Consider the following 24,635-nt stretch of genomic DNA (forward strand, 5'->3'; position numbering starts at 1 on the left):
TGTTGTCCTCAAATTGTGAAAGATTATTTGTACTGAATTTCATTAGCGAATATATGCATTGTGATGGCGCAGTTAAAACGCCCAACTCCTTGAACAGCTACCTACATGACTTCTGTTGGTGAACAACACAGTATTCTTAGTGTTCGCTTTTGTGAAATCAGTACTTCCTTTCTAAGTGATGAGTTACCTCAGAAAATTGTTGTATAAGGCATTACTGAGTATATATGTGCAAAATATGTGAGAAAGTTGATGCGTTTGTTTCCAGCGCTAGCAATCACACCAAGAGCAAAGGTAGATCATCTTAACTGTTTCAGAAGCTCAGCAATATGCTTCTTCCAGTTCGAGTTTTCATCAATATGTACACCCAAAAATTTGGGGCATTCTACTGTATTTTAGTGCTCAACGCGCTATTTACCGCACAACTAATGAAATCCCCCTCCCGATCACGCCCAAAACAGGACAACTACAATTTTTGATAGTTCATATCAAATTTGTTTTACTTACACTTTTGTTGGCCGCACACATCACACACACACACACACACACACACACACACACACACACACACAGAGGGAGGTGGGGGGACGAGAGTAGGAAGGCAATACGTCTACACAGAAATAAAAAAAATTGATACCAAGCAAACTAATAACTTTGCGTGCGGAATTACAACAGTTCCCTTGAAGGGCTGAGTTGGCATCCCTTCGCTCATAGCTGCAATCGGCGCTGACTTCGGTCGCGCAGCTTGAGGCTGTTGCCAATGGGCACCACTGCGGGAAGCCGGACTTGGGTATCACGGGGATGTCAACCTCGTCCCGTCTGTCCCCAGATCGGTCGGCCGCTGTGGTTGCCCCGGTTGCTGCCCGCAGTGGGGCTGAGCCCTCGCCTGTGGTTGATTGGGAGGTCGTTCCAAGGCGTGGCAGGCAGCGAAAGACGTCCCCGGAGGCTGATCAGAAAGCCTCCCCGGTGCGTCTGACAAACAGGTTTCAGGGACTGTCTCTGGCTGAGCCAGATGCAGCTGCCTGCCCTGTTTCAGAGGATGATTATCAGTCTTCAAGGTCCGGGCAATTACAGAGGATGGGCTTATTGGTAGTTGGGAGCTCCAATGTTAGGCGCGTAATGGGGCCCCTTAGGGATATGGCGGCTAAGGAGGGGAAGAAATCCAGTGTGCACTCCGTGTGCATTCCGAGTGGAGTCATTCCTGATGTGGAAAGGGTCCTTCCGGATGCCATGAAGAGCACAGGGTGCAGCCAGCTGCAGGTGGTGGCACATGTCGGCACTAATGACGTGTGTCGCTTTGGATCTGAGGAAATTCTCTCTGGATTCCAGCGGCTGTCTGATTTGGTGAAGGCTGCTGGTCTTGCTTACCAGATGAAGGCAGAGCTCACCATCTGCAGCTTCGTTGACAGAACCGACTGCGGACCTTTGGTGCAGAGCCGGGTGGAGGGTCTGAATCAAAGGCTCAGACGGTTTTGCGACCGTGTTGGTTGCAGATTCCTTGACTTGGGCCATAGGGTGGTGGGATTTCGGGTTCCGCTGAATAGGTCAGGAGTTCACTACACTCAGCTGGCGGCTACACGGGTAGCGGAGGCTGTGTGGCGTGGACTGGGCGGTTTTTTAGGTTAGAAGGCCTCGGGAAAGTACGGGGTGGGCTGCAATCTCAAAGGGTGCATGGCAAATACAGGACGTGCTAGGATCAAGGAACAGTCGGAATTGTAGTTGTAAATTGTTGTAGTTGTGCTGGGAAAGTCCCTGAGCTTCAAGCGCTAATAGAAAGCACAGAAGCTGAAATCGTTATAGGTACAGAAACCTGGCTAAAGCCTGAAATAAGTTCTGCAGAAATTTTTACGAAGTCTCAGACGGTGTTCAGGAAAGATAGATTAGGCAGAATTGGTGGTGGAGTGTTTGTGTCTGTCAGTAGTGGTTTATCTTGTAGTGAAGTCGAAGTAGATACTCCGTGCGAATTGGTATGGGTGGAGGTTATACTTAACAGCCGAACTAAGTTAATAATTGGCTCCTTCTACCGACCCACAGACTCCGATGATATAGTTGCGGAACAGTTCAGAGAAAATTTGAGTCTCGTAACAAATAAATTCCCCACTCATACGGTTATAGTTGGTGGGGACTTCAACCTTCCCTCGATATGTTGGCAAAAATACTTGTTCAAAACCGGTGGTAGGCAGAAAACATCTTCCGAGATCGTCCTACATGCTTTCTCCGAAAATTATTTCGAGCAGTTAGTCCACGAACCCACGCGAATTGTAAATGGTTGCGAAAACACACTTGTCCTCTCAGCCACAAACAATCCAGAACTGATAGAGAGCATCATGACTGATACAGGAATTAGTGATCACAAGGTCGTTGTAGCTAGGCTCAATACCGTATCTCCCAAATCCACCAGAAACAAACGCAAAATAATTTTATTTAAAAAAGCGGATAAAGTGTCACTAGAAGCCTTCCTAAGAGACAATCTCCATTCCTTCCGAACTGACTATGCAAATGTCGACGAGATGTGGCTCAAATTCAAAGATATAGTAGCAACAGCAATTGAGAGATTAATACCTCATAAACTGGTAAGAGATGGAACTGATCCCCCGTGGTACACAAAACAGGTCCGAACTCTGTTGCAGAGGCAACGGAAAAAGCATGCGAAGTTCAGAAGAACGCGAAATCCCGAAGATTGGCTAAAATTTACAGACGCGCGAAATTTGGCACGGTCTTCAATGCGAAATGCCTTTAATAGGTTCCACAACGAAACATTGTCTCGAAATTTGGTAGAAAATCCGAAGAAATTCTGGTCGTATGTAAAGTACACAAGCGGCAAGACGCAGTCAATACCTTCGCTGCGCAGTGCCGATGGTACTGTTACCGACGACTGTGCCGCTAAAGCGAAGTTATTGAACGCAGTTTTCCGAAATTCCTTCACCAGGAAAGATGAATGGAACATTCCAGAATTTGAAACACGAACAGCTGCTAGCATGAGTTTCTTAGAAGTAGATACCTTAGGGGTTGCGAAGCAACTCAAATCGCTTGATACGGGCAAGTCTTCAGGTCCAGATTGTATACCGATTAGGTTCCTTTCAGATTACGCTGATACAGTAACTCCCTACTTAGCACTCATATACAACCGCTCGCTCACTGATAGATCTGTACCTACAGATTGGAAAATTGCGCAGGTCGCACCAGTGTTTAAGAAGGGTAGCAGGAGTAATCCATGTAACTACAGACCTATATCATTGACGTCGGTTTGCAGTAGGGTTTTGGAGCATATACTGTATTCAAACATTATGAATCATCTCGAAGGGAACGATCTATTGATACGTAATCAGCATCAGAAAACATCGTTCTTGTGCAACGCAGCTAGCTCTTTATTCGCACGAAGTAATGGCCGCTATCGGCAGGGGATCTCAAGTTGACTCCGTATTTCTAGATTTCCGGAAAGCTTTTGACACCGTTCCTCACAAGCGACTTCTAATCAAGCAGCGGGCCTATGGGGTATCGTCTCAGTTGTGCGACTGGATTCGTGATTTCCTGTCAGGAAGGTCGCAGTTAGTAGTAATAGACGGAAAATCATCGAGTAAAACTGAAGTGATATCAGGTGTTCCCCAGGGAAGCGTCCTGGGACCTCTGCTGTTCCTGATCTATATAAATGACCTGGGTGACAATCTGAGCAGTTCTCTTAGGTTGTTCGCAGATGATGCTGTAATTAACCGTCTAGTAAGGTCATCCGAAGACCAGTATCAGTTGCAAAGCGATTTAGAAAAGATTGCTGTATGGTGTGGCAGGTGGCACTTGACGCTAAATAACGAAAAGTGTGAGGTGATCCACACGAGTTCCAAAAGAAATCCGTTGGAATTCGATTACTCGATAAATAGTACAATTCTCAAGGCTGTCAATTCAACTAAGTATCTGGGTGTTAAAATTACGAACAACTTCAGTTGGAAAGACCACATAGATAATATTGTGGGGCAGGCGAGCCAAAGGTTGCGTTTCATTGGCAGGACACTTAGAAGATGCAACAAGTCCACTAAAGAGACAGCTTACACTACACTCGTTCGTCCTCTGTTAGAATATTGCTGCGCGGTGTGGGATCCTTACCAGGTGGGATTGACGGAGGACATCGAAAGGGTGCAAAAAAGGGCAGCTCGTTTTGTATTATCACGTAGTAGGGGAGAGAGTGTGGCGGATTGGGATGGAAGTCATTACAGCAAAGACGTTTTTCGTCGCGGCGAGATCTATTTACGAAATTTCTGTCACCAACTTTCTCTTCCGAATGCGAAAATATTTTGTTGAGCCCAACCTACATAGGTAGGAATGATCATCAAAATAAAATAAGAGAAAACAGAGCTCGAACAGAAAGGTTTAGGTGTTCGTTTTTCCCGCGCGCTGTTCGGGAGTGGAATGGTAGAGAGATAGTATGATTGTGGTTCGACAAACCCTCTGCCAAGCACTTAAATGTGAATTGCAGAGTAGTCATGTAGATGTTGATGTTAAATATTTTAATTGGTTACTACGTCTTCAGACAAATGCTTGAATTACACAATACACACACAAGGTCTGGAAAAGACACGATTGCTTTCAGCGTGAATATGACGAAGGTGCTTCCAAATAAAGCGCAGACACGACTTTCCTTCCGTGTCCACATGGTAAAAAACGGAGAAATCACCAGGACACATAAAGTAACTGGGAATACTGTTTCACTGTACGTAAAAGTTGAGGCGGAACTGCTTTAAATTCGTAATTGATGTGTATACAAGGGAAACTGTGGACAAAGGAAAAAAAATAAAAACTGAAGACTGCTTTCACAAATAAAGCGAAATATGGGTTGCATGATAAATAAACAAACTGCATAAACGTATGGCCATACTGCTCAGTATGTGAGAGAGAGTGTAAACTTCAAAGAGTAAACTGTTTTGCTGGTGACATATATTATCTGAAGGATACATCTGGTTTCTGGTATTTTTTTCCGAGCGTGCTAATTTCATTCGTAATTGCTACTGACATCACAGGCAACTAGATTACTAACAAAAATTCTTGAGAAATTTGTTTTTGCTTTAAGCTGCACTTTTATTTTGTCAAATGACTGCCCGTAACAAGTACCATTAAAACACGCTGTAGCGCGCAGTCGTCAAACTCGCTTGCACAAGTAAGTGTCTGACACTTGCGCGCCAGTGGATGGCATGATGATGATACTGGTTACCGAAACTGACAGTCATTTGACAAAGTCAAAATGCGACTATAGGCTACAGCAATTTTTTTCTGCTTGTGTTGATTGCTGTTCCAACAATCAATACGTCCTGAATATGTAAGGAACCTTGAACTTGTGATGGCACAGTATGTAGTGATCTACATGTACATCTAGATAACTACTCTGCAATTCACAATTAACTACTTGGCAGAGAGTTCAGCGAACCAACATCAGACAATTTCCCTAACGTTCTACTCTCGAGCAAAGCGCGACAATAACGAATACTTAAATCTTTCCGTGGGAGCTCTCATTTGCCTTATTTTATTACAATGATGATTTGCCCCTATGTAAGAGGGTGTCAACAAAGTATTTTCGTATTCCAGGGAGGAAGTAGGTGATTGAAATTCCATGAGAAGGCACTGCCGCAACGAAAAACATCTTTGTTTTAGTGATTTCCACCCCAATTCGCGTATAATATCCGTGATACGCTCTCCCCTGTTTTGCGGTAGTACAAAAGAGCTGCCCTTTTTTGAATTTTTCTAAATCCTTTGTCAGTGCTACCCGATGCGGACCCCACACTGGGCAGCAGTACTCCAGAAAAAGACAGACACTCGTTGTGTAGGCAGTTCCTTTCGTAGACTCGATGCATCTCCTAGGTGTTCTGCCAATAAGTTGCAGTGTCTGGGCCGGCCTGCGTGGCCGTGCGGTTCTAGGCGCTACAGTCTGGAACCGCGCGGCCGCTACGGCCGCAGGTTCGAATCCTGCCTCGGGAATGGATGTGTGTGATGTCCTTAGTTTAGTTAGGTTTAAGTAGTTCTAGGGGACTGATGACCTCAGATGTTAAGTCCCATAGTGCTCAGAGCCATTTGAACTATTTTTTTGCAGTGTTTGGTTCTTTTTCCTCACAACATTATCTACATAACCGTTCCACTTTGAGTTATCCGTAACTGAACTCCCTAAATATTTAGTTGAATTCACAGTCTTTGGATTTGTGTGATTCATCTCGTAACCAAAATTTAGCGTTTTTTTTTCGGTACTCGTTTGGTACTCTTTACTTTACCTAGAATCAATTGCCACTTTTCACACCTTACACATGTCTTGTCTAAGTAATTTTCAATTGGTTTTGATCATCTGACGGCTCTACTAGACGATAAGTGACAGGATCATGTACAGTAAATCTAAGAGAGATGCTCAGACTATCTCCTAAATTGCTTATACACGGTCCAGTCACATTAATGTGACAACCGCTTGTGTTCGACATTAATAGCAATAACCGCTCACAAACGGCAGATGGCACCACTAACAGTGGAGCCGTGCCAGATGGAAACGGTGACAGGTGTGAGCGACAGCTGCGGAGATGGTGCGGGTAACTGACCGCCCCTATGAACCAAGTGGCTACCAACAACGTCTCCACGACGACCGTTCAACGAACGTTGCCTCGTTGATGCAGTCTTTCTGACTGCTGTTCATCGGAGACAGGCTAGAATTTGCACGCAAATACCGCAACACGTGGCGACACATGGCATTTTCTGATGAATCAGAAAGAGACGTGGAGAGACGGCCGTTGGCGCGTACGGCGTGGAAGGTCTGAAAGCAAACACCTTGCACGCATTATGGTCTGGGGAATTTTTTTGGTGGCTTTCCCTGGGTGATCTCGTCATTCCGGAAGGCACAATGGATCAACACACTTGTGGGACATCTCCACCCCTACACACAGTCTGTTTCTTCCTCGGTATGATGGCATTTACCAGCAGAAGAGTGCAACGTGTCACACAGCTCCCAGTGTACATTAGTGATTCTAAGAGCATTAGGATGAGTTTACCATACTCGCCTGGCCACACACTCTTCAGATTCCTAAACCCAATCGAGAATATGTGCGACCACGTCGAACGGGTTGTTCGCGCCGTGAAACCTTAATCGAGAAACCGAGCATAGCTGGCCACGGTACTGGAGTCGTCATGGCTCCACATTTCTGTCGTTACTTTCCAGAACCTCGCTGACTCTTTTCCTACAAGTCCGCCATGCAAAAGGTAGTTATTCGGACTATTGACAGGAGATCACATTAATGTGACTGGTCTGTGCGTAGCTCAGAAGCAGCAGAGGGCTTACAACATTTCCATGGAGGACGTCAGATACCACTTCTGTCTGGCTACTCGTCAGTTAGTATGTATTCTGACTTTACTGATAGGATCAGTACGAAGTGCTCATAGGACGCAGTGAGTTATCTGTGACTATTGACGTTTTTTTTCTGAAGTCGGGACGGCCACGCAGAATGGAGTGGCGGCCGGCAGTGTCTGCGCGAGGGAACGCGGAAAGCCGGGCTGTCCGGCCGGCCAGGTGGCGGAGGACGAGGCAAGTGAGCCACTGGGTCACCAACTCTCTCCGGCCGAGCCGCGCCGAGCCGCCCGGCTTTCTTCCTGCTGCTGCTGCTGCTGCAACATGCTAATGGGCGCCACGACGCCGCGAGACGCTTGCACGTTGCCCGCACTCGCGCCTCTGCGTAGGTCTACAACGGCGTCGTACCGACATCTGACTGCCATCCCAGTAGCGCTGCCACCAGTACCGTGATGATTGACGAAGACAAACAAGTACTTGTGCGTTACGTTGGACACCCGTCTCACATAGCGCGATACGTCGAGGGCTTTCGTTACCGGGCTATGCGCCACCTATACCAAGTTCTCAATCCACGATCAACTTTGCCAACAGGTGTTGGTCTCACTATGAACAAGAAGCTTCTGCGGCTGCGCATTGTTTATGCAGCTGTCACCTGGGGCAAAGTGGCGAAACTACACATCGATCGGCTCCACTGTGTCCAAAACAAGACGCTTGACCTCGTCAGTCCTTATATACCACATATGCTAAGGCCAAGGTTTTTTTCCCAGTCCAGGAAACGAACTAATCTCGGTATACTTTATTCTAGCGTTTACTTTACACCACGTGCTTCAGTGTATCACTTTTTCGTTCTGCATGTTCACTGTGGACCGTATCATATTCTGAAAAAAGCTCTTTTCGCAATGTCAGCAGGTCTCCGAAAAATGAAATTGATTTTTTTTTCTTTTCGGTATTTTTGGATTAGAATGTATTTAAAACAGTAGAACCTGGAGGTTATTACCCCTGAGGGGTAAAATGTAATTCTCTGAGGGGTATACAGTAAGAGTAGACTTGCGTTTCGGTCACGAAACTAAATTTTTTCCAAAGATCATTACTACTATCACTATTTCGTAAACTGTAAAAACTGTAATACTACTGATTACGTAAACTACCAGTACCAATAAACACATTTTTTGAAAATACTAACATTAACGCGTAATACATTGTGCTGAAGGTTACAGCATATGAAACGCATGTATGAACAACTTCTTCCTCACATATACACGTACACTTTGGTCTTTGACTTTGGACCATGTACTACGACAACAAAATTGAGCCACGGACGTCACACGTGCTTAAATATCTCAGGAAGCTATCCTGTCCAAGTTATACATAGTTCCTACAGAACACCAGAAATTTCTTACTTATTCAGTTCGCAACAGATCGAACTAATTGACAGAACAACACAACGATAATAACGTCTACTACACCGCTATAGAGCCTACAAAATATTATTATTATTACTCTTTCCTTTCTCAGACGTTATGTCTGGTTAAAAATGGAAAGTGACGCGGACCTTGATCAAGCGTGACTTCCTTTTAACTGTACGGTATATGTTACATTGCATTTAGGAACTTTCGGGTAACTGAACATGTGTCAATGATTACAGATTTCTGTAGTTGTATTTATAAGTTTGGATGTAGCTGTATTGCGTTGGTGTAATGGTGGATATTATGTGGTATGACTCCTGTAGTTGATAGTATAATTGGTATAATGTCAACTTTATTCTGATGCCACATGTCCTTGACTTCTTCAGCCAGTTGGATGTGTTTTTCAATTTTTTCTCCTGTTTTCTTCTGTATATTTGTTGTATTGGGTATGGATATTTCGATTAGTTGTGTTAATTTCTTCTTTTTATTGGTGAGTATGATGTCAGGTTTGTTATGTGATGTTGTTTTATCTGTTATAATGGTTCTGTTCCAGTATAATTTATATTCATCATTCTCCAGTACATTTATTATTATTGTTATTATTATTATTATTATTATTATTATTAGTGGTAGCGGTCAGACACAAAGCATTGGCAGTCTGAAGTCCTCTAATTTTTGTCGGTTCAGAAGTGAAGATTTAAGAAACCAAGTGATTTACAAGCAGTAGGCCATCTGTAGTGCCAATGTTTTACTTTAGTTGATTTTGAAGGTAGTGCCTCAGAGGAGAAGACTGGTGCAGAGAAAGCAAGTTTTGTAACAAATATCTGCCATCAATGTGGATAATCACCTTTCTTTTCTTAAAAGTTGCTTCGTCATTCCATAAGAAAAGGTTGTTAGAAATTAGCAGTACAAATTTTCTCATTGTCTCATCATTTTGTGGTTTATTAATACACGTACAAAAACTAAATATCGTTTAGCTTTCATCAGTTTAGATATGGAAGTAGTCAAAGGAAATTCTGTTTCATTCTAAACTTTAGTTAGACGCTAATTTTAAGGATGGTGATGGTGGGAGAGGGTGGGTGGAACAGTAGTTAATATCTTATTGCACACAAACGTAAGGGTCTCAGAAATGTTGGGAGCCACTGGTTTAGTATATGCTGTAATACGATAGTATATCTTACTGCAATAAACAAGTCAGTGTTTATTTCGTTCACAACAACACAGCTATGTATTCGATGTAACTCTGGGTCTACATTTGGTAAAAAACTTTACTTTCGCATTCCAGTGGCACTGTTTTCATAATCTTTACGTGTTTTGCATTGAGTTTTCTAAACACTGCGCATCATTCACTTGTTTTCTAACATAAATAAAATTCACTTTAAACGTGTCCTAAAATTTTGATGAATTACTCAAATTTTTTAGAATGTTGTATATTAGTCTCATTTTGCACCAGAAAAACGCACTGGCCACCGACATAAACTTTTATTCATAAAATGTAAGTTCAGGACTGACGAGGTTGAACTGGCGCTCCACCTTCTATCCGACGTCCAATGGAACCGGTTAATTGAATGGCAGGCATCACATACCTACAGCAGGACTTCCGCACAATGTCAAGCGTGCTCTTCCAGCAGACAGAAGACTTCCAGAACAAACACATCCGGGAGCTGGTGCTCGAAGATCACCTGCCGATGAGTAAACGTTGGCCAGATCTGCAGCGCGCTTAAAGTGGTGGCAAGTATCGGATAGAACAAAAGAAGATGAGAATCGAAATGGCTACCATACGTAAAGTGAAATAAAGGACAACTCTATGACGGGGAGAACACTAGAAATGCTTGCCCTCCACCACACGCTGGACAGAAGTAACCCAGGAAAGATCTCTTGGCTGGTTGGCTGACAGCTGACGGCTAGTGAGGTCGTGTTTCCGCTGTCTTTTCAACTGCCTCTCAGTCAATAGTCATTTGGAAATCTACTCACTTGGAAGTTTGAATAAAATTATTCTCGTGTGTGACTGGGTTCCATATGATAAAATTGCCAACGTTTTGGCCGCTGCAGCAGACAGCCATCATCGGATGAGTTCTGCAATTTTATCGCACGTAAGGCGGACAAACACCTACAAGATTTTTATTGAAATAGATTCCAGCAGGGGAAAGCCTAATCTCTTATACTACTGGACGTTCGTAAATTTTCTGGAATAGACGAGGAAAATGAGAAAAATTATTAGCATGCAGTAAAAAACGGATGTTATAGGTTAAAAACTGACTTATTTTTGGATGTAGTTCCCGTTAAGTTGATTGCAATTTGTTTTTCAATGGGGAGACTGTTTCCTTTAAATGCCATAGACGAAAGCTGTAAAATGTTTTACAACACGAAGTTCTATATTTGGTGTCTGGCGCAAGAGCTCCAATGCGTACTTTTGATTCCTCAGTTTTTGCAATGGTGAAGTCGATTATTGGGTAGATGAGTTCTCGTGATGATTTTCTTTTTTATACAGATATCTTTTCGCTTTTTTGTACCAGTTGGTACAGACATCTTGCGTAACATCAACGACAAGAATTTCTTTTTCTTCCAGGCTATACTGGCCATAGTCTTTCCAGTAGGTGTAATGTACTTCCTCTGTCATTCGCTGTTATGATTGGTATTTCAGCCGGCCGAAGTGGCCGCGCGGTTCTGGCGCTGCAGTCTGGAACCGCGAGACCGCTACAGTCGCAGGTTCGAATCCTGCCTCGGGCATGGATGTGTGTGATGTCCTTAGGTTAGTTAGGTTTAACTAGTTCTAAGTTCTAGGGGACTACTGACCTCAGCAGTTGAGTCCCATAGTGCTCAGAGCCATTTGAACCATTGGTATTTCGATACTTGCTTATTAAAGGTTCGTATAAGATGCTTTGCTTCATTGTCAGGCGGCAGTTTAGATATCTAGTTCAGTTGCATTGCTCATGGGAAAGCAACCGTGTACAAATATCTCCAGTCTGTGTTTCTTCGTAGTGTACTTCACTCTAGGTTGAACTTAATACATAACTGTTTACACAATTTAAATTTAGTGGCTGGTTACGCTGTGGAATTATTGATATTTTAAAAAGAAAGTCAAGGAAACAGCATTCCACCAAGTATGTGCAAAAACATTTTAATTCTGCTGTGAAGTGGTGACGGACCCATATCTCATCCACGGTACCACATCACTGCACAAAATCAGTTGTATTAATTTTAAAATGGCCCGTAAAGTAAGTTGTAATTTTCACATTTATTTTCCGTGAAAGACGCTTTAATACCACAAGTAAATGACCCGTTTCGAGTATTCACGCAGTTACAGATACGTAATCAGTCACAGTGAACCATGTGTACCCATGTGATTAATAGTCCTGTAAGGTGTCAGGCACATCCAACACCTTCCATGAAAACCCTGACATGATAAGCAAATCCAGTAGTATGTCACATAGCTCCGAATAAATCGTGACATTAAATTAACCAAAGTAATACGAGTAACGAGTGAGCAAATGGAATACCACAGACTAACACAAGAATACCTCAATGCATGTCATACCTTCCCACCGTGAGACAGACGCAGTTCCGATGGGAGAAACGAGAACAGAAGCCGAGAGCAGAACCGTGTTAAGTTAGAAGGCCCTACGATTAGGGACGGACACCCACGTTGCCAGCTAACCGTTAGGACCACCCCCCCAGCCCATGTTAAAAGCTAGAGCCCTCCAGAAGAACAGTATAGATCTTATGATAACACCAAGAAGGGCCACACCACCCGCAAGTTTTAGCGTGAGACTTTTTCGCGTCTCTGTTACGTCAGGACCACCCCCCCCCCCCCCCCCAGCCCATGTTAAAAGATAGAGCCCTCCAGAAGAACAGTATAGATCTTACGATAACGCTAAAAGGACCACACCAGCTGCAAGTTTTAGCGTGAGACTTTTTCGCGTCTCTGTTACGTTGCAAACTTTAAAAACATTGCCCCACCACGAAAAGTATAACGTTTCTCATTGGATAGACAGAATTTTTGCAGGCGGAGCTTAAAGTTAACATTGAGACCCTGATTGGTCAGATGAAAACACAGCCAGACAGTTTTTTTAAACCAACTTCGGTAAATTGTAGTAAGGAGAAGTTAGAGGAGAGTTGCTTCCGAGACGGCGAGGTGAGCGGAGCTGTGCTGCTTGCCGCCCCCTGACGAACACCGACAAGGTAATGAACGCACGCGATGCCGCATAACAGCGCATAAAGCTTCACTCAGAAATGCAGAAGTCTCATCTGTTACACCTCCTTTTTGCGTAATACTAGTGTCGATCGTCAATTAAAGCTCATGGTGTTCACATTTGCCACTTGAAGTAAAAATCTGAAACGCGATGATTTTTCTGTTATATGGTTATTGAGAAGCCACATCAGCCACTGTAATTTACGACAAGTTAGATAATTAATTAAAGATAATTGAGGGTCACTGTAGACCATTTTGATAGTTTACTCTTTTACGAAACTTAATTTAAACCTAGATTATAGATGTGATACGGCATAGGTCATCCTTCGATCCATTGTAGAACTTGCAAACCCATGCAGGGAATATTCGTTCACATTTTTGTTGAACGCAGTTGGTTTTTACCATCCTGTATTAAGACATTTCCTTTTATCGATACTGCAATTTATAAACAATGTTTTGTGAGTAGAATAAAATTTCCAGTGGTAAAGTTAACTGCTTTTTCGACGTTATTTTACCAGCTAACTAAAAATAGGAAAGCCTTGAACCCCTTCCACTAAATGTAGTTAGTATTAAGATTCTTTTACAGGGAGTGCAGTGGAGCTGACGCTGAAATTAGTAAGTATTTGGTTATATCATCGCTAGTCTCACTGAACTCTTCTGAATTATACGTGTCATGTGTGGTCTGGCGTCTCCTTATCAGCAACAGATCCCAGGTTCAAACTAGTCAGTTCCCTAAAAAACACGCTCAGAGCGTCGTTGCGCGAAAGTGGTAGGGAGACACGATATAGAACATCAGACAAGACGCAGAATGTTAGAGACCTTACATGAAACAGTCATCCGACTATAACATTATAGCGATTGTGGTAAAGAACGAAATAAAAGTTGTAATTCAGTAGTGTATCTCTAACCTTGAGAACTAGGGAATTCGTTTTCGTAACTTCGTCAGCATTCAACCAATGTGGTATCCGTCATGCACAAAGCATTCCTATCGTAAGTTTTTCGGGTCAGATACATTGGTCTCTTGCGTTCTTCTGCCTGATAGGCCCACAACGTCTGTTATTTCATATACAGCTTATCAATAAACAGCGTTTTCACATTGTCTCCATATTTCCATCTTACGGTCGCGTTCGAATGCAGGTACACATTTCTCATCTCTTAACTTTATGACTTTCCGTTGGCAATAAACCGCCCAAAACAAAGAATCTCTCGACAGCACGGTGTTGTAGCTAATCATATGAACAAAACAAGACTTCTTTAAACAGTCGTATTAGGAATACTAAGGCAGATTACGTTGATGCTCGACGTGTGTTACTGTGCAATACGTACGTACATTCCGTTGGTATTAACCCCATCTGGGAGCTAAACATAAATTTTCAATTGACTTTCTTTAAGAAACATATTGGCTCGCGTTTTATTGTGTGCCTTTGGCTGGCGTTTCGAATGGTGCAGTATTCTTGTTTTTGTGTCATTCGAACGTCCCATTGCATGGAAACGTGAGGGCAGTCTCATTCGTCTTCAGGGTTCCGGACGATCACGTCTGGCCAGCACAAGCACATTATAAACCTCTCGCATATGCGCCTGCCATCCGAGAACAAGTAATGGAATGCCTGCAATACTCTGAGTCAACCTGCATCGCTGGTCGGAGACTGTGGGAATCGCCGTCCCATGTGTAGGACTGCCGTTAACACCACAACACAAATGGCTGCGTCTGACGTGGTGCCGCGGCCGAGAAGCAAGGACTGCTCACGAATGGATGTCACATTGTTTTCAGCGATGAGTCGCGGTTCTGCGCTATCCTGGATAACCATCGTCAGCGGGTATGTCGACGACGTGGGGAAATATCCCATTCTTCCAATGTTATGGAGAGGCACTGCTCTATCCTTCTGTTAGAGACATCGGGTACGACTTCAGTGTCCAGTTGTACTGCGCGAACATCCTGCGTCCTCATGGTGTTATCTCTCACGCAACAGTATCGTGGTGACATTTTTCAACAGGACAATGCTTTTCCACAGAGGGCAGATATTTGTGATGTTGAGGTACTCCCGAGGTCAGTAAGAGCCCCAGATCCTCCCCCGACAGAACACGTGAGGGACCAGCTCGGACGTCAAAGCTGCCCCAGTGCCAGGAGCCATGATATCAGGGATGACTTACAACACCTGTATGACATCTTGCCTCAGGAGAGAACCATTTTCAACAGAATCAATGCAGCGTCATATTGACACGTGGGCTCGTACTGACAAATCCTTTGTAAATTTGACTCGATATTAAAATCACTGAAAGAACATCAAATGCCTTCTCACTCCAAGAGGTTTAATTTATTTTTCTCCTCCTCTTCTGGATTTATTTACTTATTTTTGTGAGGCAGCGCATGCCTAGCGGTATTCGAACTTAGTTGGTTGGTTGGTTGGTTTGTTTGGGGAAGAAGACCAGACAGCGAGGTCATCGGTCTCATCGGATTAGGGAAGGACGGAGAAGGAAGTCGGCCGTGCCCTTTGAAAGGAACCATCCCGGCATTTGCCTGGAGCGATTTAGGGAAATCACGGAAAACCTAAATCGGGATGGCCGGACGCGGGATTGAACCGTCGTCCTCCCGAATGCGAGTCCAGTGTCTAACCACTGCGCCACCTCGCTCGGTCCAACTTAGTTCTGAAGTATGGAGAAGAACTACATGTAGGAGAGGTGTTTAATAATCAATGCAATACATTTTTGTCTCTGCCATTTCTTGTTGGAAAAATGTGGAATTTGTTGTGGGACATCGAGGAATATTCCCGCTTCAGCCACTATAATTTCATGATGTTCCAATATGTGGCGGCTAAACGTAACCATAAAAATGACGTCTGTAAAAGAGATCCGTTTCGGACAAAGAGCTGTCATCGGGTTTCTTTTGGCGGAAAACCAGATATTCATGAGTGCTTGCTGACTATCTATGGAGACCTTGAAGTGAACAAAAGCGCGATGAGTCGCTGGGCGAGGCGTGTGTCGTCATCGGAGAATGGTCGCGCAGACCTATCCGATCACCCGCATGCCCCCAGGAAATCGAAGAAACGACTGCAGTATGTTCGTTGCCACAAAAGTACAAATGAATTCCTCCTTCTCCATGACAACGCAAGGCCTCAAGTTTGCGCATCCGAGGGGAGCTCACAGAACTCCATTGGACTGTTCTTCCTCATACCCTACAGTGCGGATCTCGCATCTTCCGACATCAGTCTGTTGGGTCTAATGAAGAATGCACTCCGTGGGAAGCAGTACGTGGATAATGGGGAGGTTATTGACATAGCAAGACGTTAGCTATGACGTCGACTAGTAGAGTGGTACCATGAGGGCATACAGGCCCTTCCAATAAGCTGGCGTAATGCCGTAGCCTTTAACGGAGATTATTTTAAAAAATAGGGTTTAGTAGGGAAAAGAGTGGGGAATAATATGATGTATTGGAATCCTGAATAAAATCAACCCGCTTTCAAAAAAAGCTGTTACATTACTTACTGAATGCCCCACATAGGTTGAAGCTTTGAGTAGGTTCATAAGGGTATTCGGCAAATGTAATCTGTCGCGGAGGGCAGATGTCTGAGTCTGAACCCAGTCAAGCACACAGCTTTATGTCCCCACAGTTGTTATTATGCGTTGTTTCCTGCTCCTCTTCTTAATAGATTCATTAACTCCAGCACATAAAAAATATCACTTTTGACACATTTAAATTTTGCAACATTGGATTAGAATATCTTTAAGATTTTGGGTAGTATAGCTCATTTTTTGCGTAACTTCCACATGACTATGTAACAGCAGCGAATACAACTTAAATATTATTCTTCACACATTCGTTGCACACTTGAAAGAACGGCTTCAGTAGGTAAATTTGACAAACTGTTTTCATTACGTCCCGGATAGCTGATGAGTCAAACAGCGCCATCCACAAGACAAATAAGGGGACTGAAGTGAAGTATAAACAATTCCTTCCCACGCTTGTCGACTTGCGTGTGTGTGGCTGCGCTCTCCCAAGCGCCGCGTCACGCTCGCAGTCACGCACTGAAACAAGCACTTTGCCAGTTAGCGGCGCCGCCCGGCAGATCGGCGGAAGGGGTGGGCACTCAGTAAATGCTGCCTCGTTCACCGCGAGACGTGCGTGACCAACAGCTGAGTAAGCGGCCGTTGCGGCTGCGATGACAGACCCGCGGAGGTGGGTTGCGTCAACAAGCACGACTGCGCAGGGGTGAGACGGACGCAGCAGACGCAACGAAGAAATATTTTGGGTGACTAATGGCTCTTCCACGACTTTTTCCTGTTGCTGTTACACTGAAGCTCACAGCACTTCCGCGAATAGGTTCTCTCCTTGCCAAACGAACGCGGAGATTTATAAGGATATGTTCAAGCAGATTAATCCAGGTGATTTGCGTTTGATATTGCTTACAAACTCTTATGATAAACTGAACCACGAGGCCTACTCATAAAGAAGGTCTTGCAATTAAGACATCACTTGTAGGAAAAAGTATATGAAAGCCCTTTAAAAAAAAAAGAGAAACAGCGAGACTGAGTTAAATAGGGAACCATAATTTCAAATTTCGGAACGTGGTATATTTTATGAGTCGAAGTGAACGAATACTAATAGACGCAGAATTTTTCAAAACAAGAGAAGAAAAATTTTAAACTGGTATGGGGAAATAACAGCAATAAGTATTTAAGTAACGATGACTGAAACATGCTCCGACAGTCAAATGAAATTATAAGGTTCCAGAGACCTATTGAAGTCTCAAATATCTATTATATGTAGACTCCACATACACATCTTAGATGTTAGACATTCGAAAAGGTCACTAGAACCATAGTTTCATTTGATTAAAGCACCTATGCCTGGGTTTCAGGCAGAATACCCAATATGGTTAGAGAGCCTCTGCAATACTTTTCGAGTTCAGGATAAATACGAAATATCAAGACGGCTGAGACCTGAATGGGAATTTGGATTGAGGAGGGGGTCATGTTAAGATAGTCCGTGCAGTAGTACAAAGTCAACGCGCCCGTGGCGCTGTGGTTAGCGCGCCTTCCTAGGGAGCAAGCGACTTTGGTTCGAATCCAGGCCTTGGTACAAATATTCACTCGTCGCTTGAGTCTGCATATATACGTGCTCCAAGAGCAATAGAATGTAGCTGCTCCAGACTTGGATTTGAAACACTATGTTTACAATAAACTGCGTATACACGGTTATGAGACACGCATAACATAAAAGAAGAGCACGAAGTGTTACGAAGAATTAGGCGAAATATGTGTTAAACTAAACACATCACAAAGCCCTCAGGGCGGACTACAAGTACGTTTACAGTGTCTGCTACGGTATCATTAGATCTTATGAGAGTTGCGATAAAAAATCTGCTTCTGCGAAAGTATGACTTAGTAATACGTCCCTCTACTGCGGCTGAAGTGAGAATAAAATACAAAAAGTTAAGTAAAGAGGAACGTATTGGTCATATTCACAGAAACAAACATAAACCGGGACTGATGAAGCCAAATTTTATTTTTATTTTTTGGCTTTCCAGACGTGGCCGTACAGTAATGTCAACATTGAAATGTTATTTACGTCAATACAAACGTCCCTGAACTGAGAAAAATCTCCGAACGTAACGGGACTCGAACCCGGGCCTCTCGATTAGCAAGCAGCGGCGCTGACCGCGAAGTTATCGAGGTGGGCGTCGACAATAATTGGAATTGAACATGTTACGTTTCATGTGAAACAGTCCTAATTTTGCATCCTCACAATTTCGACGAACCTAGTGATGAATAGTGAGACCTAGGACTTGAAAGGAAAGACAGTCAAATGGAAGGCAACGGCAATAGTTTCATTTGAAAATGAAATACATGACGCTGAAAGCTTCAAATCAGTAAATGACGAGAACACAACATTACCTTTGTACGAAGGGACTTCAAACGGAAGGCTAAACATTATTATGGCAGCCCAAGGAACATTTATCGAGTGCTGCACTACACTTCAGAGTGGCACAGATACATGATACTATTTTTTGATGTTATCACAAAGTCTTCGTAAACAACAATTGGAACGTTCTAACGGTCGTCTAGTTCCTCGACGATAGAAATCCTTTCCTTGGTCACGAGCAATTTGAGAACCGCTGTGCGAACGTCCTCTCTTTTTCCCCATGTATTGTTTCAGATTGCCGAAAAAATGGATATCGCTTGGTACAAGAACTACCTGCTTTCCCATCAGCATCGCCCACGTCTATGCGACAGTGGTCCAATAGTTGACCATATTTCGCTACGGCTGGATTCGATTTTGTCTTTGGTCCACACAGCATCAGAATTTCGCAGTGAAACTTTGTGCAATTTAGACGTTTTACCCACAATAATCGTACTGATCCGCGTACTTCAACTTTAACCGGCCACTGTGGCCGAGTGGTTCTAGGTGCTTCAGTCCGGAATCGCACTGGTGGTACGGTCGCAGGTTCGAATCCTGCCTCGGGCATGGATGTGTGTGATGTCCTTAGGTTAGTCAGGTTTAAGTAGTTCTAAGTCTAAGGGACTGATGACCTCAGATGTTAAGTCCCATAGTGCTCAGAGACACGTTTTTTGTGAATACGTGAGAAATGCACAGCTCGAACACTGATCTGAATGCGGTAGGTGTGTCGTGGGCATGGAGATCTTTGCGCTGGCTTCCGTGATTCAAGTAGCCACCGATGGAAGCTTACAGAACCTACCGATCCTTTTCACTAAGTCGAGTTTAGCGGGCTGTGGCACGACTAGCCTTTGAGATGGCCGAGGTCAACAGTTTCAAGTGCTTACTGGGACACCCCCATTTATGTCGAAAATGTACGCGTCTTGTAATGTTGAGGCAAACCACGGCGAGGACAGGGACATCGGTAAATTCAGAAATGTTTAAAAACGCTCCGATTCGCCCATCGCCGTTTGACGTCAGATGGGAATTTCTGGGACAATCTAGCGAGGAAGATATGTTCTGACTGGCCCGTGACTGACGACATTCCGGGATGGGAATTTGTAAAACGTGGCACTGACAAGCTGCTGGTGGAAATCAGTAATGTTTTCCCTGATTGGCGTTCGAGGCCAGATTGGCGCTAATACCCGTGTCGAGAGCTGGTGATACAAAAAGGGCCACTCATGGTTTGATTTGAATGGAGACAGATCGGTGATTCGAGAAGTCGTGGCGCTTGTAGGAGCCCGAGTCCTGAAAGAGCGAGATTCAGATTCTCCACTACGACCACAGTCCGTCGACTTACGCTTAAGATGTTTAAATGTGCGTGAATTCCTAAGGAACCAAACTGCTGAGGTCATCGGTCCCTAGGCTTACACACTACTTAACCTAACTTATCCTAACTTATGTTAAGAACAACACACACCCATGCCCGAGGGAGGACTCGAACCTCCGGTGCGAGGGGCCGCGTAATCCGTGACATGGCGCCATCAGACAACGCGGCCACTCCGCGCGGCTACTTATGTTCAAATCTGTGTGAAATCTTATGGGACTTAACTTCTAAGGTCGTCAGTCCCTAAGCTTACACACTACTTAACCTAAATTATCCTAAGGACAAACACACACACCCATGCCCAAGGGAGGACTCGAACCTCCGCCGAGACCAGCCGCACGGCGACTTACCGCCACAGCAGACTGGGGAGATTATAAAGCAGCACGGCACAATAGGTGGAGGTTAACATTTAGGTTGGAAGCTTACCGTTGCCACAGCCCCGCTAAGCCCGATTCAAGCTTTAGTATTGTTTGATGCCGTATTCAACCGACCACTGGAGTTTCTAACTAAATCGTTGGGTTTTAGTGGACTAATGATTGAATGTGGAGATAGGATACGGCAGCCATACTTCCGCTTGCCTATCTTGTTAGCTGTCGTCAGCAATTAACTTTGTTTTTTCATAGAATGTTGATGCGAATATTTTGTAACTGGTTAATATAACAAATAATCTGCTTATGTTTCATTTTCATTTTTATTTGAAGGACCACGTGGTCCCTTCAATTCAGTGATTTATTCTACTGATTTAATGGATAGTTATATAGTAGGGTTGTAGCAATTTCCCAACTTACGTTTCAACGTAACGGCATTTCAAGTAGCGATTCCGTTGCGTCATTTACAGTTAACATGGAGTCACAAGTGGAGTGTGAGAGAGTATGGGTGGGTCCATTACTCTGATAGGTTTCACAATCTCACACACCGCGGAATATTGCAACTTAACCCATTTACCGAGAAGTTTTACGCAATAAATCCTCACGATGACTCTGTCATCTTACGTCACAGTGTCTCTTTGTAAAAATTTCAATTTGTTGGATTCTACATAAAAACGGATAGGGCCTGTTTTTGCTACTTTTTTGTAGAGATTCAGCCCTGAAGTAACAGACTGTAGATGCGCTTGTACGACTTGCGTCCGTCTCGTGCCGAGGCGGCGATTCCGACACTTCCGCGGGCGGTCCCGGCTCGCACACGCAGACAGACGCAGGGATTTCTCCGTGGCCTCTGCTGAGAGCCGCTTTCTCATAACGCGGCGCCACCGGCGCTGGCGCTGCTGCTGACTTAGCCGCGGCCGCGGGACAGGAACGCGACGCGTCCGACTCGCGTTTCACTGGGGCGCCGCGCGCCGCGCTCTGCTCATCCTCCTACCCGAACGGACTAAACTGAAACAAGTGCTGCCCGGAGAAACAGCGGGTGAACCACCGTCTGCGCTCTGCATACGTTGACGTCAAATATCATCCCACTGAGCTCAGGACAATTTCAAGTCTGTCCGCTTTACTCATGATTTTCCGAAAAAAAAAGTATCCAGAACAGCACGAATACTTTACACTCTGACGCAACACTGTTCTTAACAGGTGAGACTGAAAATAAGCTAGAGTCTCGCTCTAATTTATTCGTCCCTATTAAGTCTAAGTTTCTTCGGAATAATTCAGGAAGTGAATACATGAGGCATAAAAGTACGTTTTCAAACACTTAATTCAGTAATGTTGAGTTACAACTGAAGATAACATTTCTCTTCTTATCAGTGAAATGGTATTATCAGCAGCAGCACTCCGTCTTCAGGCCAGAAGTGGCCCATCGGGACCATCCGATCGCCGTGTCATCCTCGGCTGAGGATGCGGATAGCAGGGGCGTGTGGTCAGCTCACCTCTCTCCCGGTCGTTACGGCGGTTTTCTGTGACCGGAGCCACAACTATTTGGACGAGTAGATCCTGAGTGCACCCCGAAAAATGGCAACAGCGCATGGCGGCCCGGATGGTCACCCATCCAAGTGCCGGCCACAGCCGACAGCGCTTAACTTCGGTGATCTGACGGGAACAGGTGTATCCACAGCGGCAAGGCCGTTGCCCAAATGGTATTATCACTACTGTTATTTACGATCATTCCCTGATAAAGACAATGTCTGAACGTTAATTCCCTTATTATTTGTCTGGGTTTCTTCTCCCTTCCCAAATTCTATTCAGATGTTCGCTGTGTTGTTTCTTTCGCTCTTCTGCCCACTTGCATCATCCTGTCTTGTTCTTTTCTCCTGTGGAATCTAACTGGTGATTGTTGGTGGTCTTCCAGAACTTTTCCCAATCTTACACTTAATCTGCTGTCACACATAGTAGTCCGAACTGATCTTCAATTCCCTCATCCAATTTATTTTTCCCCTGCCTGAATGTTTCATTTCGAGAATTATTCATGCGATTCTGTTCCTATTCATCCCATAAACATGCTCGTAATACGTCATTATTCCATTTCTGAAGTATGATTTTGACTTGTTTCTTTGTATATTCTGACGTTGTTCTCTTCATCCAAATTCCTCGTCTATTCGTTGTTCCGAAACTCTTGCTAGGTGTTTTCTATTCTTCTTTCTGTATATCCATAATTTCTGTCTGTCAGTCAGTGCCGGCCGCGGTGGTCTAGCGGTTCTGGCGCTGCAGTCCGGAACTGCGGGACTGCTACGGTCGCAGGTTCGAATCCTACCTCGGGCATGGGTGTGTGTGATGTCCTTAGGTTAGTTAGGTTTAAGTAGTTCTAAGTTCTAGGGGACTTATGACCTAAGATGTTGAGTCCCATAGTGCTCAGAGCCATTTGAACCATTCAGTCAGTTTTTGTCAGTAGCTCGCTGTCTAGTGGTCAGTGCGGCTCTCGCAGGCGAGCGAAGCAGACGTGCAGTGTGTGCTCTCCGCCGCCAGCGAGGGCCCGCGCGCCTTGTGTACTTTCTTCGGCCGACACTAACGTGACGCCGTAGCGCTACAAGACCATGGCAAACCAACACAGAAGATCAACTTTGAAATTTACATTTCGGAGCGGATTTACCCGACCAAAGGCGCTCGAAGTCGAACGCTTTTTAAAAGAGGAAGCCAAGACCCCGGCTGCCGACATTGTCGGCATTCACTTTTCGATCGTCAGTAGCACGGTCTATGTAAAGCTCATAAACGAAACTACATGCGACAAGTTGCTTCGTGAGATGAAACAAGAACTCCGCCTCTGTCACGCTGATGGAAATGTTGGCAGCGTCGAGGTCGGCCATGCCGCAATGGGACTGCGGACTATACGCATATTCGAACTTCCATTTGAACTCCCGGCGGCAGAAGTTGTAGCGGCGCTCCGCCACTACGTCACGGAACACGAACACGTGGCTTAAAAATGGACCCAGTTTAAGACGTATCCAGTACTCAATGGAGTACGCCAAGTGCGCATTGATCTCCAACGACACCTGCCATCCTATCTACAGATAGGTGGGTGCCGGGCCATAGTTATTTATGACGGTTAGCCGAAGACGTGTTCCGGATGCGGCAAGGAAGGTCACCTTCGTTCCGAGTGCCTCCAGCGTCGGATCACACAACTCCCACCGAAGGACGTTGCACCACCAGCGACGAAGACTATTCTACCCGTGACTTACGCGGCGGCGCTCACGACGTTCTCCACACAACAGCCACAACCGACGGTTTCAGCGGTACAAGCATCACTTTCCTCGGACAAAAATCTGGATGATCCGCCGACCTGGCCAGTGGTGGAAAATAGTACTACGACTCTGGAGCTACCGAACGCGTCAGACATTGACGACAGCATGATGGCAATTGATTCCCTTATTGTACCAACCGAACCGTTTGTCCCGGCGGAGCGTGAGTCAGTGCCGTCTTCTGACAATGAAGGCCATGTACGGAAACAGCGATCACCGAAACGCCGAAAGCGCCGTCGTCGGACCGTGTCGGAACACAGCGGTTCGCATTCGGCCGGGGAAGAACAACTGACCACTCAAGAAGCCAGCCGCGAAGCTGAGGCTGTTTCCACTGACTCGAACCTTGCAGAACAGGCAGAAAAACATGCAGCTTTCGAACATCAGCCCATTGACAGAAACAGTGAGCAGCGGGAAGGTACCAGTGCAGGCAGCGAGGTCGCGCGGGCCCTTACTACCAACCATTCCGAGGCTATGGAACATGAACAGACATCCGCGCCCGCTTCGTGGGCCAAGGACGTCGAGACACAATATCCCGATCCGCGGCCATCTGAGCCGCCGCCGGATCATGCAGCATAAGCAGCACAAGGAGGAGCGCGTTCGGCGGGGGGTGACATCACTTCCGATGTTAGCTTCTCTCCAACATCAACATGGATAACCTCGCCCAAACAACGCGTTGCCAGGCTTACCGCCTGGCGACAATGAACATCAACATGATAAGTTCTCCTGTCAAGATCCAACTTTTGAAAGACACAATACGAGCCATGGGAGTTGACTTTGCTTTCCTACAAGAAGTGAAAACGACTACACTCCCGAACTT

General features: G+C 44.9%; 1 protein-coding gene and 1 pseudogene across 1 annotated transcript in view; both read right to left on the reverse strand.

The window, feature by feature from the left end:
- LOC124606925 (dual oxidase maturation factor 2-like) overlaps nucleotides 1-24,635 on the reverse strand; it is a 713,401-nt gene that overhangs the window by 448,969 nt on the left and 239,797 nt on the right. The gene's annotated exons all lie outside the window — the stretch shown is intronic.
- On the reverse strand, nucleotides 22,099-22,216 carry LOC124607734 (annotated as a pseudogene).

The sequence above is a fragment of the Schistocerca americana genome, chromosome 3 (assembly GCF_021461395.2).
Source record: "Schistocerca americana isolate TAMUIC-IGC-003095 chromosome 3, iqSchAmer2.1, whole genome shotgun sequence".
Classification (NCBI taxonomy): Eukaryota; Metazoa; Arthropoda; class Insecta; order Orthoptera; family Acrididae; genus Schistocerca; species Schistocerca americana.